The sequence below is a fragment of the Nuphar pumila genome, chromosome 3 (assembly GCF_984573655.1).
Source record: "Nuphar pumila chromosome 3, dmNupPumi1.hap1.1, whole genome shotgun sequence".
Taxonomy (NCBI): Eukaryota; Viridiplantae; Streptophyta; class Magnoliopsida; order Nymphaeales; family Nymphaeaceae; genus Nuphar; species Nuphar pumila.
The window spans coordinates 13,997,511-14,004,428 of NC_143251.1; the positions used below are offsets into that span (position 1 = coordinate 13,997,511).

At 35.1% G+C, this 6,918-nt stretch overlaps 1 long non-coding RNA gene across 1 annotated transcript; it reads right to left on the minus strand.

The window, feature by feature from the left end:
• Positions 1 to 2,936: 2,936 nt before the first annotated feature.
• Positions 2,937 to 5,637, minus strand: LOC149842054 (uncharacterized). Its single transcript, XR_016431033.1, has 2 exons — positions 5,519 to 5,637; positions 2,937 to 3,128 (listed from the first exon to the last, which is right to left on the minus strand). It is a non-coding gene; the product is annotated as an uncharacterized LOC149842054 (long non-coding RNA).
• Between the last annotated feature and the right edge of the window lie 1,281 nt (positions 5,638 to 6,918).

A 6,918-nucleotide genomic window follows, 5' to 3' on the forward strand; every position in this document is an offset into this window, starting at 1 on the left:
GAAGACTGAGCAAACCCTCTGCTTCTAAAAAAAAATATGTTTTTTTTTAGGTGACAAAAAAAATATAGAAGTTTTTTTTTAAAGATTAGAGGTCATCGGTCTTTTCTTTTCCGGTGACCCTTGAGTGGCTGGACACAAACCCCGATTTAGGGTCTATTTTATTTATTTTTTAAACAAATGAACCCTAGTAACAAAGAGGGTTTCCTTGCATGGGTTTCCCCCAAAAAAAATTCACATAATTTTTTTTTCTTTTTTTGTTTCGAATGGACCCGATTCAGGGTCTCTTTCTTTTTTTTTCGAAAAATGGAATCCTAAAAAAAAATGAAAGAGGGTTCCCCCTTTTTGTTCTTTAGAGGGGGTTTTGCCTCCTCTTCTTTCCGGTTTTTCCCTTCTTTTTTTTTGTTTTGATTTTTGTTTAGCTTTCAACGAGGTAGGTCACCGAAATCTGGCGACCTATATATTACTCCTTTGTAAAAAGGAACGATCCGGTTAAAATGGAAGCACCTTTATTTTATGTTTTTTTTTATATGTATTATCTGGTGGCTGGATTTCCACCGATTGAGGTTGGAAATCCAGTGACAAGGGATGAGGGGTCATTTATTTGGACTTGGTTAGGCTCCTTCAAAAACAACTCTTACACTAAAAGGAAAAGGTATGTGATCTTTCTTGTATTTGTTTTTTGGTGATCGATGATAGGTGTTTGCGACTCCAAGCTGCAATTTTCGACTCCAAACAATGATTTGAAGACATAACTGCGCACACCACAAACCAACGCTCTGATACCACTGATAGGATTCGACAAACATGATGTGCACAAATAAACAAAACATAAGGTAATGTAACAGGCCTTCTTCGGGGCGGGGGGGGGGGGGGGGGGTTGGGGGGAGGGGAGTGGGGAGTGGGGGGTCTCATTTTTGATATTTCTCTATATGTTACGTTGTGTGAGATCCTCTCACTTATAAAAGAGAGTATGCTGGTGGTTTCACCTCAAGGGTAGTGGTTACCTAGCTTTACTGGGCCTACCAATTTTCTCTCTAAAGAGAAAAAAATGATAACAAGTTTCACTTTATGCTTATCCAAATAAAGCGCGTTCAAATGTGCTTCATTTGGATAAGGCCCGCTACTAGGCGGTTTCATGCATTGGAGAGAGAGTGGGCCCACCTCTCTCCTCAACGCTTGAACCCATGTGTGAAACATGGCTGACCTTGGTTATGTATAACCAACACATACATGGTACAACCCATGGCCTAATTATCTTTAGTTACATGTATGTCTCACTTGTAGTTTGTCACATTTTTCACCATTTAAATAATTCTACTATTTTTTATGTTCTTGGGTCGGCAAAAATGCAAATCCAGCCATGGTTTTGAAGATAAAAGAATATATATATATATATATATATATATATATATATATATATATATATATATATATATATATATATATATATATATATATATATATATATATACTGGCTGATACAAGAATCATTCTGTCAGCCCAAGAATCTGTCTTGAATCCACAAGACCAATTCTTGGTTAAAATCTAAGAATCTACTTACTTTTCTTGTTCAAGATCAATCCAAACAAATTTTTTGGTTCAAGCTGACCTGAAATCTTCCAACTGTTCCAAGGTTCAGTCCAACCTGAGCCTTCAAACTGCTTCAGATGTTACTCCAAACGAACACCCGACACACACAAGTCCTACCGATTCCGCATATATATATATATATATATATATATATATATATATATATATATATATATATATATATATATATATATATATATTCTTTCAATCTAAATCATATAGAAAAGAAACGCAGACCCTTGCCAATATTCAACACAGATAGTTTGCAGCACAAATAAAATCTGAGATTTATCAAGAAAGAAAAACACAGGTGCCGATTTACCCAAAACGTGAATATGATCTTTTGCCCTGTTTACTAAATAATTCACCCTGGATCAGTCTCAATAACCAACCCTATTCAAATTAGTTTTAATGTTTTTAACAAATGAAACAGACATAATCGACTTCACTAAATCAAAAACACGATTTTAGAGTTTATAAATTCAGTTCTATCTTGAAACAGAAAAAAAATCAATATAGATCTAATCCATATATATATATATATATATATATATATATATATATATATATATATATATATACAGTTCAATCCTAGACATACGATTTTTCAGAAATAAGCATTCGTACAGAATTTATATTCAATCTAAATCTAATCCAAAATGTAGATTTAAAAAAAAACTGAGTTTACAGAAAATAATACAGATTCTTTCGATCTACAATCTGCCAAAAAAAACATGTATAAACATCGGAAACCAAACCTTGTTTTAACTCTAACCTATACTTGAATAGATCTATTCTAAGTCCCACCAAGCTGGACTTAGAAAATCCGGTACCTTTTGCTTGTAGATTGACGAAAACGTAGAGGAAGAAACACTACAACAAAGCAGTAGATTAGCGACGATCACATTCCATCGCTAATCCATGTTAGCGACGGATTAGCGACAACGCGGCGACAGTATGCTTACGTCGCAAATATTTCGACGCTAACTGGCGACAGAATAATTTCGTCGCCAGGTCCGTCGCTAATTGCGACGGAATAACGAGCGCTATATTTCGTCGCCAATCCGCCGGTACTAAACGGCGACCACGGCTTGGCGACGGATTTAATTCCGTCGCTATGCCGTCGCTAGATTAATATGAATAGCGACGGATGGTTCCTTCGCTAGATTAATATGAATAGCGACAGAATCATCCGTCGCTAATCCGTCGCAAAAACGAAAAAAAATAAAAAAAAATTATTTAAAAATTAATTACCGAGAACTGTACAATTTCTATTTCCTGTACAATTTCTATTTCCTGTAAATAAAAAACAAACCACACAAAAAAATTCATATAACAAGTATCTATAATAATTAATCGTTCCACCTTAAAATTAAGAAGTTTAATTATTTACAATTCAACAATTACAATTAGGAAAAATAAAAAAAATAGAACTTCTTCAACACAGTCCTCTAATCATCGCCAAGATTTTGTGCGTCTTCTTGTTCATTGTCTTTATCTGTCCCTTCAGCTCCACTACCCTGATTATCGCTAGCAGCCTACACAAGAAAAGAACAGTCAGTATTGATAAACAAAATATAATGAAATAAATTACACACTATATGTGATTCTATCATGTGCTCATGTGTGATCTAAGGCAATAAAAAAACTCTATATGTGATTCTATCATGCTCATATGTGTGCTAAGGCAGTCAAAAAATTGAATATGTGATTATAGCATGTTCATATGTGTTCTAAGGCATATAAAAAAACTCTATATGTGATTCTACCATGCTCAGATGTGCTTTAAGGCAGGCAAAAAACTATATATGTGATTCGATCATGCTCGTATGTGTGCTAAGGCAGTAAAAAAATTGAATATGTGAATATAGCATGCTCATATGTGCTCTAAGGCAGGCAAAGCCAAAAATTTTATATGTGATTCTATCATAAATGATATATAACATGTTCATATGTGTTCTAAGGCAGTTAAAAAACTCTATATGTTATTATAGCATGCTCATATGTGTGCTAAGGCAGTCAAAAAACAGAATATGTGATTATAATATGCTCATATGTGTTCTTAGGCAGTCAAAAAACTGAATATGTGATTATAGCATGCTCATATGTGTTCTAATGCAATCAAAAAAACTTTATATGTGATTCTATCATGCTCATATGTGCTCTAAGACAGACAAAAAGTTATATATATATATATATATATATATATATATATATATATATATATATATATATATATATATATATGTGATTCTATCATGCTCATATGTGTGCTAAGGCAGTCAAAAAATTGAATATGTGATTATAGCATGTTCATATGTGTTCTAAGGCATATAAAAAAACTCTATATGTGATTCTACCATGCTCAGATATGCTTTAAGGCAGGCAAAAAACTATATATGTGATTCGATCATGCTCGTATGTGTGCTAAGGCAGTAAAAAAATTGAATATGTGAATATAGCATGCTCATATGTGCTCTAAGGCAGGCAAAACAACTTTATATGTGATTCTATCATGCTCATATGTGTGCTAAGGCAGTAAAAAAATTGAATATGTGATTATAGCATGTTCATATGTGTTCTAAGGCATCTAGAAAAACTCTATATGTGATTCTACCATACTCAGATGTGCTTTAAGATAGTCAAAAAAACTATATATGTGATTATACCTGAGAGGGACCTGGAATCGAAGATCCCCTATCCTGAACAACGGCCTTGATCTCATTTCGGAGAAAGGGGGCGACGGTGTATTGAAAGTAGTTATTCAGTGATTCATTAATGATCTCGCGTACATCATCACCGGAAAGAATAGTCGGCTGCTTGGAGCTTATGTCGGCGCAAGAAGTCAGTGAGCCGTAACTGGAAGAACCAATAACTGGTGAAGTGTTCATATTACTCCCAAACCCGAACACGCGACCTTTTTTGGGTTCACCTACTGCAGTCACCCATGCTGTAGGATCAAATGATGGATGCTGAGTAGCGTCTTCGCCATATCGCTCTACCATCTGTTGCTCATATGCCTCCTACAAAATAATGTTTAAAGTATTCATTAATAATTAATGATAACATTATGATAACTTGCATATATATTGCAATGATTATTAATAGAATTAATACATACCGTTGTCGTTCTCGCCTTCTCTGATACGAAGACTCTCGTGGTCTTTCGTTTATGTGTTTCTACAAACACATCCTTATATGGTACACTGCCTCCTTTTTCTGCTTCCTGCGAAGTTAAATGACAAAAGATTTAGTACACAAGTTTGCAACAATACTTATAAAATTAATATTATATATTGATGAGTTACCATTTTCTTTAGGTGGCTCCCAAATGTCTTAGATCCACCTGTGTGTAGATGGGCTTCGGGCATCTTCGATCGATTTTGTGAAGCCTTCGCAGAGCGATTTTTAAATGCATCTCCCGCCCACTTATCGCACATTTCATCCCAGTAATCTCTCCTGATAGTAATAGGACCATGGCCCTTCCACAGTAATGGATCATCTACTACGCCAGATGCTTTTTTTGCTGCAGTCTTCATAGTGTGCAGCATGTCTGCAAATCGATTGGCAGCCACCTTCTGCCACACCTTCCTTGCATCATTTTCTTCCACCGTAGTTGCAAAGCGATTCGAAGCCTATAAATATTTTCAGAAAGTTAGTAGACATTGCTTAAATAAATTAAATATGAAACACATTAACTATGAGGAACAACTGTATACCATGAATGAGGACCACAATCTGTCTAACACCTCCTTTGGGTACTCTTTCCATTGAGCAACTGGTCCTGGTAGATGTTGAAGAAGTGAATTCCTAATCTCCCGTACTACTTCTTGTGGCTCAAACCTCGTGCTGCACATGAATTGTTACACAGTAAATATCAATATAAAATATTTAAAAGATATGCAATAATTGAAAACAAAATACTTACGGTCGATTATCGATATACACTATTCGAATGAGTCTTCTTGTGCCAGCCTGAGAAGACCCTGTTTCCTGTGTTGGCTGTTGACTTGTGCGATCAACTGGTGTAGGTGGGTCGTGTACAGGCGCAACATCATCTGTAAAAAAATACATTAGAAATTCTCAGAATGTGCATTTGAACTAATCAAGCATCTAATTAGTTATATGATATACCTATCACAAGAGCCCGTGAAGATGAAGGTTGAGCCTGACTACTACTGGATGGGCGACCACTATAACCTCCACGAACCATATTCTAACAAATAACATATGTCATACAATACATTCAAATAATTAACATCAAGTATTACAATGCATTCAAGTCATTCACATCAAGCATTGCAATGCATTCAAATAATTCAAATCATTGACATCAAGTATTGCATTAATTCAAATCATTCGTTAATTGCATAAATTATAATACATTCCGATAATTGAAATCATTCACATCAAGTATTACAATGCATTCGAATCATTCGTATCAAGTATTACAATACATTCAAATAAAATTTTTAATCATTCACACCAAGTATTGCAATACAACTCACATCAAGTATTACAATGCATTTAAATAGAGGTTTGTAGTATAAGATTTTGCTCACTAGCTTGAGAATTCTTCCTCGTCACTAGTTTGACTTTCTTCTTCTTCTTCTTCTTCTTCATTGTTTGCCCATCCACTTGGTACATCATTTGGATCACATTCCTCTATAAATGTTTCATCAGCCAATGGAGATATGACATGCATATCATGCGCAACATCGTGACCATAAGCGAAGTCACAGACATCATCTGATTGATAGTAATCACTGTCTTCAGCTAACTCATCTTCCTGTAACTGATCATACTCGGGGTATAGTTTGGATTTCACCTTGCAAACTGCCCACCATTCATTTCTATCTGACTTTTTTATACTCGAATATGAAGTATAATAAACTTGTTCAGCTTGCGAGGCTAATATGAATGGTTCATATGTTTCAAACCTGGATTTATGATTCACCTCCACAATGCCTGAAGCTTTGTCGAGTCTTGTTGCAGTTGGATCAAATCAATGACACTTGAATACCGTAACCCTGTTATTCATGCCTAAGTAAGTCAACTTCATTATTTCCTCTATAACACCGTAATAATCATGTTCATTTTCACCGTAGCTGCTACCCTTGACACACACGCCACTATTTATCGTTGATTTGTTTATACCGTAGTCTTTTGTATGAAATCGATAACCATTTACGATATACCCGTTGTAGCATTGCACAACTTTGGTCGGGCCATTTTCTAAATCACATATTCCTTGATCTTTAACATCACCATTGCGAACCTACGCACAAACATAAACAATGATTGTGATCACGATCAATTAAGTAACTT